The sequence below is a fragment of the Silurus aristotelis genome, assembly GCF_946808225.1.
Source record: "Silurus aristotelis genome assembly, chromosome: 26".
NCBI lineage: Eukaryota > Metazoa > Chordata > Actinopteri > Siluriformes > Siluridae > Silurus > Silurus aristotelis.
This window is the reverse complement of record NC_139599.1, coordinates 6,398,468-6,413,444: the sequence shown is the minus strand read 5'-3', so window position 1 is coordinate 6,413,444 and position 14,977 is coordinate 6,398,468. Positions and strand designations below refer to the sequence as shown.

The 14,977-nt window shown below is 36.9% G+C and overlaps 1 protein-coding gene and 1 long non-coding RNA gene across 23 annotated transcripts in view; both read right to left on the bottom strand.

Annotated features, from left to right (window-relative positions):
* Nucleotides 1-14,977, bottom strand: part of tspoap1 (TSPO associated protein 1) — a 116,439-nt gene that overhangs the window by 62,350 nt on the left and 39,112 nt on the right. The window lies entirely within an intron of this gene.
* On the bottom strand, nt 1,178-14,630 carry LOC310720936. The gene is made up of 3 exons (XR_014531878.1): nt 10,495-14,630; nt 4,930-10,248; nt 1,178-4,453 (listed from the first exon to the last, which is right to left on the bottom strand). It is a non-coding gene; the product is annotated as an uncharacterized lncRNA (long non-coding RNA).

Sequence of the window (14,977 nt, the reverse complement as noted above, 5' to 3'; positions counted from 1 at the left end):
GTGTTAGATTCAACCATTGCCATTTTTCTTTTGCTTTCTCACTCTCCCAAATCTTCTCCACCATCATTCTTTCCTTTCAAACCCGTATATATCTCCGCCTTTAGAACAGACGCAAGCAGAGATAATTAAAGAACGAGCAGTGGTTTTAAACACACACATCATCTAGGCGACCAAAGTAGAGATGGTTTCCATGACGATTCCTACATTACAGCGCATCCTGTTGTGCTAAACCTGGGCAGAGAAAGTGCAGAGACTTAGGTAAACCATGTTTTTGCTAATGAAGTGCAGATGGGCACACACACACACACACACACACACACACACACACACACACACACACACACACACACACACACACACACAAAACAACAATGATACTTTTTTTGACAGCGATAGCAATCAAAGAGGCACTATGGGATGCAAATCAGCACAACAGTCACAGCTGGATGTTTTTTCACATCGTAAGAAAAGACTGTCCTGTTAGATCTGAGATGTTTTGACGTAAAGTTGCAAGGTTTCACAAATCGTATCAAGAAATATTCCGGAAAACAATGTGCCAAAGATAAACAAAACAGAGGATATCTGTGTAAAAAGATGAAGCAAAAATGCATCTGATCATTAAAAATAAGATGTGTTTCTATGTAGGCGTTCGCTTTGTGGTTGCAAAAAAGAAAAAAAAAATCCTCTAAAGATTTTTAATCCTAAAACATGTATCTGGAAAGACACAGGTCAGTGAACGCTCTGTCTCAGAGGAGTCCTGAGAATTCGGAGGCACTAAGACAGATTGTGCATGTTTAGGTGTGTGTGTGTGTGTGTGTGTGTGTGTGTGTGTGTGTGTGTGTGTGTGTGTGTGTGTGTGTGTGTGTGTGTGTGTGTGTGTGTGAGACAGTGAGATAGACATAGATAGACATAGATGACATGTTGACTGTCACTCTTAAAAGCACCAGACCCGCTTTGCCAACTAAAGTATTAACAAAGACCCCAAAGACACAAAGAATCTCTCTCTCTCTCTCTCTCTCTCTCTCTCTCTCTCTCTCTCTCTCTCTCTCTCTCTCTCTCTCTCTCTCTCTCACTCTCACACACACACACACACACACACACACACACACACACACAAACAATTACATATAAAAAAAGATCTTTGTTCATTGTATGGTCCTTGCCTACATTCCTTCCATTTTTTCTATTTCTATTCTCATATTGTATTTTTAATATTTTCTTTTTTTTTTCCTTCAGTAATTTCCTTCCTTCCTTTAGTAATCTTCTAACCTCCCTCACCCCCCTTCTGTAGTTTTCCTTCATTCCTTCTTTCCTTTCCTAGGCTTTTTTTCTCTTTCCTTTCCTTAGTTCTTTCCTGTAAACCATTCAACCATTGCCTCAGTTCTCCATTACTTCCCATCTTCCTGCAGTCACTTTACCTTTCTCTTTCCTGCATTTCTTGTCTTCCTTCCTTTCTTCTTTCTTTCTCACTCCTTTGCTTCCTTCATGCTATTTGCTCTACTACTAAAATCTCTTTTTTATTATGTTTCTTTAGTTCTTAATTCTAGGCTTCTTCTCTTTTTGACATCCTTCATATCCTTCTTTATTTCCTTTATCATAATTTGCCTTTACCTTTTTAAAAAAAAAAAAAAAAAACCCCGGTTATCCACAAAACTCAGGCAGCGACGTTCAGGATTACAAAAAAGCTATGAACAAGAAGAAAAAGTGGGTGAGGAGACAGGAGACACATGCATTTCCCCCCGGCACCTGCGAATCCACTCTGCATCTGTTTAAATGTTGTGTCTGAAAACTGCTGATGCCTACACATGCTGCCGTGTGTCATTATTTATTACAGGTGCATATGGAAAGCATCATAAAGATGGAGTTGCTGTTGAACAATATACAGATAAATCCATATGGCACTGAGCATTACTAATGAGCCTTGGATAAAATGTATGGGGCATTATAAAAAAGATTAAAGGAATAAAGAGAGCTGGACGAAATCAATACAAATAAATGAACGCATGACAAAGATGAACAGCAGCAAAAAAAATTACAAATATCCAACTCCATTTCAGTTCGTTATTTATTATATTAAATGAAAATATCTTTAATTATAAAAACAATTTTAAAACGTTTTGCTGAATGTATTTTTAATGTAAATACAGCATAACATTATGGCCGCTGATCAGGCGTAACATTATGACCACCGGCCTTATTATTAGTTGGTCCCCCTTTTGCTGCCAAAGACCCATCGAGCATTAACATCATTAACAGTATAGTACCTCGTCTGTTGGATCGGACCACACGAGCCAGCCTTTGCTCCCCACATGCATCAATGTGCCTCAGCCGCCCATGACCCTTTCGCCAGTTCACCACTGTTCCTTCCTTGGAGCACTTTCAATAGATACTGACCACTGCAGACCAGAAACATCCCACAAGAGCTACAGTTTTGGAGATGCTCTGCCCCAGTTGTTTAATCAACACAATTTGTCCCTTGTGAAACTCGCTCACATCCTTACGCTCGCCCATTTTTTCTGCTTCTAACACATCAACTTTGAGGACAAAATGTTCACTTGCTGCCTAATAGAGCCCACACACTAACGTCAATGTTCGAATTGTCTAATTAGTCCACCTACAGTACCTTCTACCTAATACCTACCAGATAAAAGATCTAAAAAAAGACCTAAAATAAAATATAGATACACATGAAACAACATTTTGGTTTCTTAACTGATCTATACAGTAATTTTAACTTAAATATTATCAAAGAAAGCTTCATTAATAAATGTATGTAAGTATTTGCTTGTTGTAGCTCAATTAACCCAAATTTAAGCCAGCAAATAAGGACCCCATAACCATTTACACTTATTGTTTACTCCTATTATTTATCACTTAATTACCTAAAATGTAAGAATTAAAGTTATAATACAGTTATATAAATAAAATAGATATTTTAAATAAAAGCAGGTAAAAAATTCATTCTGAATTTAGACTTTGTTATTTTTTATTTTCAATTAAACTGAAACTAAATAAACTAAAAGATAAAATAATGAATGTATAGTCCTAGGTCAGTTTTAGTAAATATATTTTAAAGACTCCACAATAATAATCATATCATGCCTGCAATATAGCAAAACCAGTATAATTGAAACATATAATCAACACATGGGTCAAATGTTCACGACTGTAGAAGTGAATAATGACAAAAACACTGGAGTTGAGGAATATCACAGATGGCTGCTTTGTTCTATAAACGCCACTGCGAATTCAGCAAAACAGAAACATAGAGCAGTAAATCAAAAGTGATTAGGGCATTGTTCAAGGGCTGAAAGAGAAAAGAATAGATAAGCGAAAATACCACTAAAAGTGTGTGTGTGTGTGTGTGTGTGTGTGTGTGTGTGTGTGTGTGTGTGTTTGCAATAAAATAAAAAGCAATAAAATACAGAACATACTGCAATTTTTTTTCTTTAGTCTATAAAAAGGAATAAAAACACAGAAAAAGCGTTCTATATAGACAATTGACACTGATCTGTCTTAAAGAACAGGTCTAATTGGGGACATTTGGCAACCCTTTATTTCAGACAGTATGTAGTAAAAAAAAATTACATACTGCATCAGCAGTTAATTTCTTTTGCAGAGGGAGAACCCCCAGATGGTGAACTCCTCAGGTAAGGTTGTCTGGAGAGGTGAATTGTTTATATGAGCCTTGTGCTATCAATAATAGTAAAAAAAAATAAATAAATAAAAAAAATGGCAAAAAGAAATAATGTTGGTCAAAATATACCAAATGTTGGCCCATGCTACATACATTCTTTACAAAATACATAAATAAATAGTAATATACTGTACCATAATATGTATAATATATTATACATATATATCCTTGGTAATATCTGTTTAAACAGTTATATATTCAAAATAAAATATTTCAGAAAGCCATGAACATTTACTCTATGATCATTTAGGCATGTTTCCAACTTGAAGGGTGCTGATTGGATTCTGGGTTTTGGGACTGAGGTGCAGTCTCAGGATTTGTCTGCAAATATCAGTCAATAATTTATTTTAAATAAACATTGTTCATTGAATAATGCATATTAATGTAATGTATGTTGCTTCCTGCTTAAAGGAAATGGTGTGCTTCTTTTTATAAAGAGTGAACAGAGCATACACGTGAGCAGTTTTGATTGAACTGGAGCTAATAATCAGTGCTAAAGTCCCCTTGAAGTGGCTTGAAAGGAAGCGTTATTTAATGTGTTGACGTAATTGAAAGTCAAGCAGGGTATATCTTTTGGCTTCTCCTCCTTTTTAAATAGGCAATATCATTTAAATAGGCTAAGCTGTAGTGATACACTAGGTAAAATCTGACTCCAGTAAAAGTGCTCTTTTAAAACTTTCACTTGAGTAAAAGTACAAAAGTATTTGCCTCAAATGTACTTATTGTAAGTATCCAAAGTACTATGATTTATTATGGCTATACAGTGGAACCTCGGATCTCGCGAGGGTTAGGGACCAAGACCGGTCGCGAAAATTTTCGCGACCTTTAGATACGCCCCTTCCAACCCAGTAAAAACCCAAAGAACACTATATGAAATCGATTTAAATGAGTAAATAACACTATTTCACTCCATAACACTTAATTATTAGACTATTTTAACAATACTTTATGTAAATTAACAGCAATTACAATGCTTAATTAAAAAAAATAAAGTACAGGTACAGTAAAGTATGCAGTAGAGAAGTACAGTATAATAATACATAATAACAATAGTTTTAAAGCATTTTTTAGACAATTTTAATGAGATAAACCTTGATTAGAAATGTTAAAACTAGCGTTTTGAGCAGCTCGCGGTTGCTCACGAGCCGATCTGAATGAGAGTCGCCGGTCAGAATGAAAGTCGCGAGCATGCGAGGTCGCGAGCGCTGAGGCCGCGAGCTCCAAGGTTCCACTGTAATGTCCTTTTATCATTTTTGTTATAAGACTCTTACTCAATCAACTTAGTTTATGTGAAAAGACTAATGTTGCTTTAAGCACATCAATCTATTAATAGCATGATATTAATTAGTCAAAAACTGATTAATATCAGTTTGAGTCGAGGGATTCTTCCATCATTTATTCATCTCAAAATGATCTACTTGCTGTTATACTGATGATGAACTTTGTTTGTGATAAGTAGATACCACCAAGTGGCAATAAAAACAAGTTCAAAACTCAGAACTCTACCCTGATTGGTGGATTGCTGCGTGATTGACCAGGTAAGTTTTTTATAAATAAAAAGGAACGACTGATTTCCCATAATTTAGTTCAGTAAAAAGTACAATATTTGACTTTGAAATGTAGTGAAGTAAAAGTAAAAGTCTCCCCAAATGGAAATACTTAAAGTACAGATATAAAAAAAAGGTACGTAAGAACAAATTACATTTTCTTCGTTACTGCCCACCCATGGCATTTTAAATTCTATAATATTTGGGACACTTCAGATTGTAGAGAGCATGTGATTGGACAGAACTTTATGATTAGAAGCTGAAGTCAATAAAATAGTCGATTCCAATTGGTTGTAGAAAGAAACTGTACATTTTGAATGTGTATATCTTCTAAACAAGCAACCAATAAAGAATTGCACCTAGAAATTGCATGCACACATGCTTCTTGATAGAACTTCATCTTGATGTCCCCCATTACAAACAAGCGTGGATTCGTGCATTTCACTGTGAAATAGAGCAAGAATGACTCCAAAACTAACCTTTGGGTATGCAAAACAATAAATTAGTTCCAAAAAGATTACTAAATATTTGCAAATTTGCTATTTGACTGGCTATCTATTGGTAAACAGATGAAATTTAAAGCCTCCTCTGCCCACTTCAAAGCAGTTTTAGATGAGGTGGTTGGTGATGCTTTATTGGAATCAGGTCCACCTAATGACATCAAGTTACAAGTGGCAACAAAAAGCAATAAATAAAGGTCTGGTCACCTTCACGCCTAAGAGACAGTAGTGAATTGTATGTGTAGGAAGCAGTGGGGCCCTCAGCCATGTGCAAATTTCCACACTTTACTTAATGTACTGTTATAATATAGACTGATGGATAGCATTAATTAGGGATTGAATGGATGACAGGGAGAAAAAGGCTGTGGGGGAATAGTGAAGATGAATGTATGGGAAAATGGGAGGAGGGTGCATACATTAAATATACTCTCCCTACATAGACAGCTACCTGATGCAAAATCTGAACCCTCGAAATCAGGTTGCGGCAATGACAGGACCCTGACATTTAAATTAACTAAAAAGGAAGGTGTGAAGTGATGGATGGTACTGCATATAAGAGTTGGTCACATAGTCTTATTTCACCCAAGCACGATTGCAAAAAATGAACAAAGCAGCACTGTTCGCGCTCTTCGTTTTATCCGACAGAAATGGAAATCCCAGATTTACATTTTGTTCGCTTCCCCCCATCCCTCCCTAGAGATGTCTGAGGCTGGCCCCAGGAAGAGGGCGAATTTCATTTTAGCTGCATAAATTGGATTCTAGGGGGTTGCAGCAGCGACAGATCTGGGAGGGATTCTATTTCTCACCTGGACGGGATGTTGGCGGGAAGATTAGCCTAAGGCAACGCAGCATAAGATTTTAATAACGAGATACTCACCGTCTACAGCAGTGGCCTCCATTCTTTTCATTTTGTGCTTCCCACTGAACTGGTGAAGTTCTCCTATCTTATTATTAGCTACAGAACCAGTATATGATGAGGCAAATCAGTCAGATTGGAGTTAATATACTGTAGGAAGGTGGATACCAACAATGATTACCAATATTACGTCCAAATATTAGACAAAAAAAAAAGTTTTTCAATCCAGATGATTCTGAAATGTTTAAGTTCTAACCATTCCTTTGATCACTTAAACAAAAAATGTTGCATAATTACAAACAAAATGGAAAGTAAATGAAATTAAAATTAAATAAATATTTGGTGTGACCACCCTTTGCCTGCAAAATAGCATCAGCTATTCTAGGTACACTTTCACAGTTTTTAAAGGAGCTCAGCAGGTAGGTTGTTCCTAACATCTTGAAGAACTAACCACAGATCTTCTGTGGATGTAGACTGCCTCAAATCCTCCAGTCTCTTGATGTAATCTAAGAGAAACTCAATCATTTTGAGAGCAGGGCTTTAAGGGGGGCAAACCAAGACTTCCAGTACTTCACTATTCTTCTCTGAAGAAAGTTCTTAATTACACTGGTTGCATGTTTGGGTTGGTTCATAATAAATTTGGGGCCAATCTGATTACTCCCCTAATGGTATTGCATGATGGATACAGTAAGTATCTGCCTGTATTTTTCAGCATTGAGGACACCATTAATCCTGACCAACTTGATCTCCAAAAATACAGCCCCAAACTTGCAAGGGACTGTTGCCTGCAGACACTTATTATTGTACTGCTCTCCAGCTCTTCAGCAAACAACCTGCATCCTGCTACAGCCAAATATTCCAGAGCATCTGCTGCCATGTTTCTGCACCCCGGATCCTGTGTTTTTCTGCATAGCTGAGTCGCTTAGACTTGTTGCAGTGTTAGAAGTATGGCTTTTTGGCTGCAGTTCTCCATTGAAGACCACTATTGGTTAGACTTCTCCAAACAGTTAATGGGTGTACCTGGGTCCCCTGGTTTCCGCCAGTTCTTTGCTGATTGCACTGTGGGATATCTCCTGATGTTCAAGGGAAGTAAGCATAATGCGTCTTTCATTTGCTGCATTAAGTTTCCCTGGGCAACCACCGCATCTACGTTCCTCACCCTGATTTAAGTCTCCTACTGTGTTTCAACCATTAGCACCTACTTGGTATACAGTAATTGGTTAATCATACACCTGACTCTGAGAAGTAAGAATTAAAAGATAAAGGGTGGTCACACCAAATACTGATTTAATGAAGATTTTTATACTCTTCGCTTACTTTACATTTGGTAAATTGATATCAATAAACAAGAACTAATGAATTTTGGTAAATTCACATAACGAGAATCATTCAGTCAATGTGAATCTCGGTTTATCGGCTTCGAATGTGAAATTGAGTGTTGGTTTATGTTACTAAATTCAAATAAGATACTGTATAGCAAGAATTGTAAATCCCCCCAAAAATCAGTTATAAAAACTTACGTCAGTTATTAAATGATTAACGTATTTATATATAATAATGCTTAGTTCAGTTTGGCCTACAAAAAACATTTACCGTAATTTCCGGACTATTAAACGCACCCAAATATAAGCCGCACCCACTGAATTTTACAAAGATTTTTATTTTGAACATAAATAAGCCGCACCTGTCTATAAGCCGTCTACATTGAAACTAATGAACTTTACACAGGCTTTAACCAAAGACAGTGTCTGTTACACGGTGTAACGGTGAAATATGTTGTGGCTCCTTTAAAAGCAGAGCGGCATTTTGGGAATAGCCTGCCGCCGCATTTTTTCCGGTATTACTGCATGTGTGCAAGGAATATGTCCTGATGCTCATTTCTAAGTTTCTTTGACTAACCCGTAACGTTGTTGCCAAGAAAAATAAAAAAGCACAAGTTTTGGAAACCTGTTTGTGCTTATATGATTTCTGTTGCAACTGGAGTTAGCGAGCTCTCCCTTCACCCAGACTCAACGCGCTACAACGTATCTAAACAGTAGTCTACCAAGAAAGTCATGGTTCACTGTCTTCCTCCTTCCTTTCACAACTATTTCTCTTGAGAGTTTATCTTTTGGCATCGTCGTGCGTTTAAAAATCACCATCGGTGAAGCTTTTCTCCCAATGACGTGCAGCTGAGAACACAGGTGAAGCGCGTTTTTTCATGCCCATTCTGCAATTTTATTAGTCTAATGTTATGGGGCTGAGTTTTTTGGCTTGAAGTTTGTGAAACCGGGAAAAACCCAGAAAAAATCCATAAATTACCCGCTTCGTTGTTTAAGCCGCAGGGTTCAAAGCGTGGGAAAAAAGTAGCGACTTATATTCTGGAAAATACGGTATACATAACTTTAAAAACAGACCGCCAAATAAGGTCAGTGTATTTCAAAACTCAGACCTGTACTGTATTTTAGAAAAAAGAACCTTAACTTGTCCTAATTGCAAAAATGGCCCTGTTTCCTTGATTCCCAGGATTTATAAATGCCATTGCTTATCCTATTAAAAACCTAGGCAAAATTCAAACTGTGCTTTTTCTTTTTGGTTTAAAATGGTCTTTGCCTATAACCATTCTGATCAGCAGAGCTTGACACAGGACCAATACAGATTTGAAAAACAAGAAGGATGGACTATACTGGAAAAAAAACAAACAAACAACAAATTATAATCAGTTGCTACCAGTTACAGAAGGACATCATAGTCTAACACCTTGTAAAGTATTTATTATATGAAAACATGATTTCCCCTACAAGGTTCCTCTCAGCAGACAAAAAACAGCAAACATAAAATAATTTTATAACTGAAAATTATTATTCTCCAACATCCTTCCACCAGGCTTCAATCATTTGTTCCTTAAAATTGCCCAACTCTTGCACTTCCTTAATGAATGCATTTAATAATGAGTAAACATGCCCTTACTTCATTTTGCTGCAAAACAGGAATGGTGAAGGTCAGAAACTCCTTGATTTCTCTCAGTCTCTTAAAAGCTCAGTGATTATTCTGCATCAAGTATAGGAAGCTACAGTAGGCCTCCTTTTTCCAAACACTAGTTTATTGCGTGCATGTCGAAAATAGGGCGGGTTGTTCCATCACTGACTTGACCACAAAGTCCAGGTCTGTTTTTAGCATTTCCCGGCTTCTATTTATCACTTTTCCTTGTGGGACGACTTTCCGCTCAAGTGAAGATTGTTAGATGAGCCTCTCGGTGGCATGAGGGACTAAGTCAAGATAATTGTTTGAAAGACTTTAAGAAAAGAAATGACCCAAAATCCATTGTGAGCTGCAACAATATCCTGTAATACTCAGGAAATGTATAATAAAAACTTGTGAAAAATCTTTTGCAAAAAATAAAAAAAAATAAAAAAAGGTCAAAAATAGAAATTCAGGACAAGACAATGAACACATACAAAAGTATATTCGATTAAAAAGGAATAAAATACCAGGATGTAACCAAGCAAATGTTTCTAGAACAAATCCAACTTAGGTGAAAACAATTACATAAGAAATGTATAAGTTCATAAGTATGAACAAAATGAAAACAAAACCACATATAAAACAGAACCAGGCTTGAATCGGAGGAATTTCTTTATACACAACATAATAAAGGGGAAAACACCCCTGGTGGTCTAGTGGTTAAGATGCAGCGCTCCCACCGCTGCGACCCGGGTTCGATTCCCGGTCAGGGAACCATCCCCAGCCACTCTTAGTGCCGGTCCCAAGCCCGGATAAATTGGGGAGGGTTGCGTTAGGAAGGGCATCCAGCGTAAAACATGTGCCAAATCAAACGTGCGGAGGATCCGCTGTGGCGACCCCTAACGGGAGAAGCCGAAAAGAAAGTTTTTTTAGTTTAATAAAGGGGAAAACTAATTGTATAGCTCTTTTTTCTATGATTATAAACTGCACTCTGATTCATGACTATTCTTACCCCAACCCTAACTCACAATAGGGTGTTGTCTAGTTCCAACATGTTACCTCAATTTCTATTCTTGCTGGTGTGCCAGAAGAAACAAAAGACCTGGGTGGAGCTAAATAAATAGCGCAGACTAATAACTGGTCAAATTCAGTCATGTATAAACTGTAGACAGACTTTCACCATTTTAAAAAGGCAATATGCAAAACACATTAGGTCTCCTAAATGAAGTTACTATAGCAATTGGAAATCTTTTTCAAAATCAATACCAAAATGCAATTAAGCAATAGAAAACCACCCCCTGACTGTACTGTGCTTCTGCATGCCATCCAATGAAATATCACTAATCAGGGTTGAAATTAGGTTTCATTTTTTATTTAATCACAGCCAGGCTGACCTGCTGAGCTTTCCTCTACTTTCTGTCCTCTCTTCATTTTTCTTCCCTATCTATCAATTTCCTGTCTTGGGTTCTAATTAGAGAAACCATGAGAGGTCTCCAGAGCTGACTTGTCAAGGTCTGCAATTTTGAGTTACGGTCCGAAAGACAACACTAAAAACCGTTGATTAAACCATTGATGTCAAGCTTAAAAACATGACACATATCTTCTCACAAACCTCGTTTTATGGTTAAAAGGCTGATGAATTTTTGGAATTTACACGAAAAATGCACTTTCTACAATCTGAATGCTGGATTTAAACGTGGATTTCTGAGATCACTAGAGCAGACCTTGAGGGAATCACATGAACTGATTGGATATCGTATCATGTTCTTGATGCTTTTCTCAAACTGGTTAGGCTTAGGCTAGCAGAATAATTTGTAAAGCTGTCGTGGTTCTTTTGCTATTTAACCTCAAGTGTCAAATGAACTTGATGTTCACTACAAGCAATATTCTGCTTATGTTGGAGGTGAATTTTCCACTGGCAAAACCCATTAGGTCAATATTTATAATGTTTTTTAAAAGTTGAGGTTTGAATTAAACCTATTCATTTGAAGTGGTCAGTAAAACAGGCTAATGCCTATGACAACTCAATAATAATTGTATTAGCTTTCAAAATGGTTGGTTGTTATTTCCACCATTATTAAAAACCAACAACAACAACAACAAAAATAACAAAATAAAACGCAGACTTTTGGCAAATCACTGGTCTGTAGTGGCCCTTACCTTCATGCAAAATAAAAAGCTCTGAGCTGCATTTGTGGCACTACTCATACAAGAGCCTTACTCAGTTCAGCCTCTGCATTGTGCTAAAACACTTGTGGTGAACGGACGCCCACAAATAACTCCCTGCCATGCTGCTTTTTCCTAAAATAATCCTTGCACATGCAGAACTGGGAAAAATAAGCTCCAAGGCACTTTGCTGAATCCCAAATATCTAAAACTCAGCATTTTTTTTTCCAACCACTTTCATCTTCACTACGAAATCTGGGTCATGAATCTACTCACCAGCTACCGTTTTTGCAGTCAAAGCCTGCTGCCTGATTGGAAATGGAAAAGTATGGAAATGTATAGAATGCTTTCAACTTATTACTCAACTATTACTACTTATTATCAACATATTACATATTTTAATATGCAGAATACAAATAGAAAGGTTAAACCCTATTCTGCTCTATGCACAATTCATTCTTTGTCTCTTTAACTCAAATCTGCAATACAGATGTGCATACTGGATGTGATGAGAATGAAGTGCACACAGCAGCAAGTCCTGACGGCGCTTTATGACAAAGCAATGTAATGAAATTAACTGCAGAGGAGCGGCTTAGGAGCGGGTATTGATGACAGCAGTTGAGAACTACGCTCTCATCTATAAGTCATAAAGTGGATCACTTGGGTGCCATTTAGTTTCTCTCGTGTGACTCGCCACGGTTTTACAATCAGTGTAAGTTCAGGAGAAGGGGAATGTAGAACAGGGCTCTCTCAGATCTGCTAATCATTTCCTCTCAGGGATGACCAGGATTGGAACAAGGAAGCAAATAAGGATACAGACACTTATGATCTTCATATATCTCTGTTACACACATTTTCTGTCCAGATAAATGAAATGATGATGATAATGATTTAAATTAGGTACATAACAATACACAGTATGACATGCAGTGAAATGATTTTTAGGAATTTTCTGTAACCTAAAAAAATCTAAAACTGTAAACCAAAAATATAATAAAGGAATAGAACAATGAACAATATATAAAATATAATTATTTACAGTAATCTATAAGGATACAATTTAATTTACAATAAAAACAGAAATGGAAAAAAAAAAGGAAAGAAACACAGAAGTAGAAGAAAAAGTTGAACCAGAATGTGAAGTAAACATGTTTCAGAATTATACATAATACAGTTCTGGGAAGGTAGAAACAGTGTGACTTCTTATGATTGCTCCCTACTAAAGTGCAACTGTGCAAAATGTAATTATTGATGTGCAAAAGAAATGAGGTAGTGAGTGCTGTTCAAACAGGGCAAGTTGAGGCAGTGGGTGTTGTGTAGTGATTCCAGTTTTTTGCAGTTTTTGGGATCAGACTCAATGGCGATAGTGATAATGATGATCATCATGATGGTTGACATAAACCAAGGAGGCTTTTATTTACATCATAAATATGACAAATATGTTTTTTACACCCAACAAAGCACAATTGCTTGGATTAACATTGGTTCTTCATCTAAATGGCTTGATTTGGTTTTACAGTATTTGCTGCAATAAAATGACCGACAAATGTGTTAATTAAGAAAGAAACACAACTTCATATCAAAAACAATAATAAGAAAGCAAACCATAGGAACCTTATTAAAGCAATGAACTTCAGGTAACCTTTGCACAGTCAATGAAAGTATAAAACAAAACTATTTCCGTTAGTGCCCTAAAAATTTGAACCTAGAAATCCTCAGACATTGAGAACACAATAAAGCAAGCTGTTCATGTTGGTACAAATCCTTATCATTTACTACATACTATATAAATAAAGCTTTGATTCTGGACCAGTAAAATAATCACCATTTCATTTTGTAAATAAAAAAAAACAACCAACTTACAAAACACACAACAGTTTTGGGGTAACTGAAGACTATAATATAACAAACAATAGAAGCAATGATAATTACAAATGGCACTGTGTATGAGGAATCCAAGAAAAAAAGTCCAAACTATTTGCCAGAAAGCAATGCTGATCTCAGCAAACAAAATTAGTCAACTATAGCATTGGGTTCGACCTGCCACATGCAGTATCAAGCCATGAAAAAAGATATACATCACTCTCAGGGCCTATGCTGGTTCTGCTTCAGAGGGCGGCATCAATCCTGCTGATCGATTAGATGGCCCGATAGCACCCCTGATAATGAATCTTTACTCAGACAGAATTATGCACAGTAGCCTAAATGGCTGTGCTGGATCATTGCCTGCCAGATCTCTAAGATAAAATGGAGACATTTTCAATTAATTTGCTCCTATAAGAAAAAGAGTAAGAGAGAGAGAGAGAGAGAGAGAGAGAGAGAGAGAGAGAGAGAGAGAGAGAGAAAGAAAGAGAGAGAGAGAGAGAGAGAGAGAGAGAGAGAGAGAGAGAGAGAGAGAGAGAGAGAGAATTTCACTCGAGTGTGTGTATGTAATGAATGCATGGTGATAATTAAAAGAGTCTTTGAGGGCCTTCAAGAAATTAGAAAATCAAATTGCTGCGGTTAAAAAGGATGAATCGTGCTCTGCTTTTGTAGTAATGCGATCCTATTAGTAGCCTGGAAACCATCACCAGAGTGAAGGACTTGTAAATATTTTCGCAGCTCTTTTCTAAAGCTTTAATAAAACTAGTATACACATAGCTGAATGCCCATTGAGTTTATTTTTGCCCCCAGGGTATGACCTTGGTTCATATTTTTTACGACCCCTGACTCGTGATGCCCTGTAATTCAGTCTATGAGGCATCTTAAAATAAGGTATTACTGTCTGCTTTTTCCTGTGCATGCTATGATATACAAAAAAAAAAAAAAAAGATGAAGAGGTCAGAGCTTCAGTAATGATTGGCTGAGGATGTGATATTTATTTAATAACTCTACAAAACAAAACAATTCGGTGGATTCGCTCATGCCTGCTTAGACCACAAAAGGACTATGAGTACATGAGTAATGCTAATCAATAACTAATCAATGTAATCAATAAATCATAATATGTATATTAACAATATAATATGCACATTATTGTGTTAAGTTATTCATGATCAGGATTGTGGTTTGCCCAAAATAAGGCTCAGCCATTGCACCCGGGTTGTGATGACCTTTGCGAATTCCCCAAATGTGTAAATCTCGATTGTGTAATTTCTGATCGTGGGGGTCGCACTGATCGGAAGATCAGGGATTCAAGACCCGGTATCGGCAAGCTGCCAGTCTTGGGCCCTTGATCAAGGCCCTCAACCCGCTGTGCTACAGAAGCGCTTTATCATTGCTGACCCTT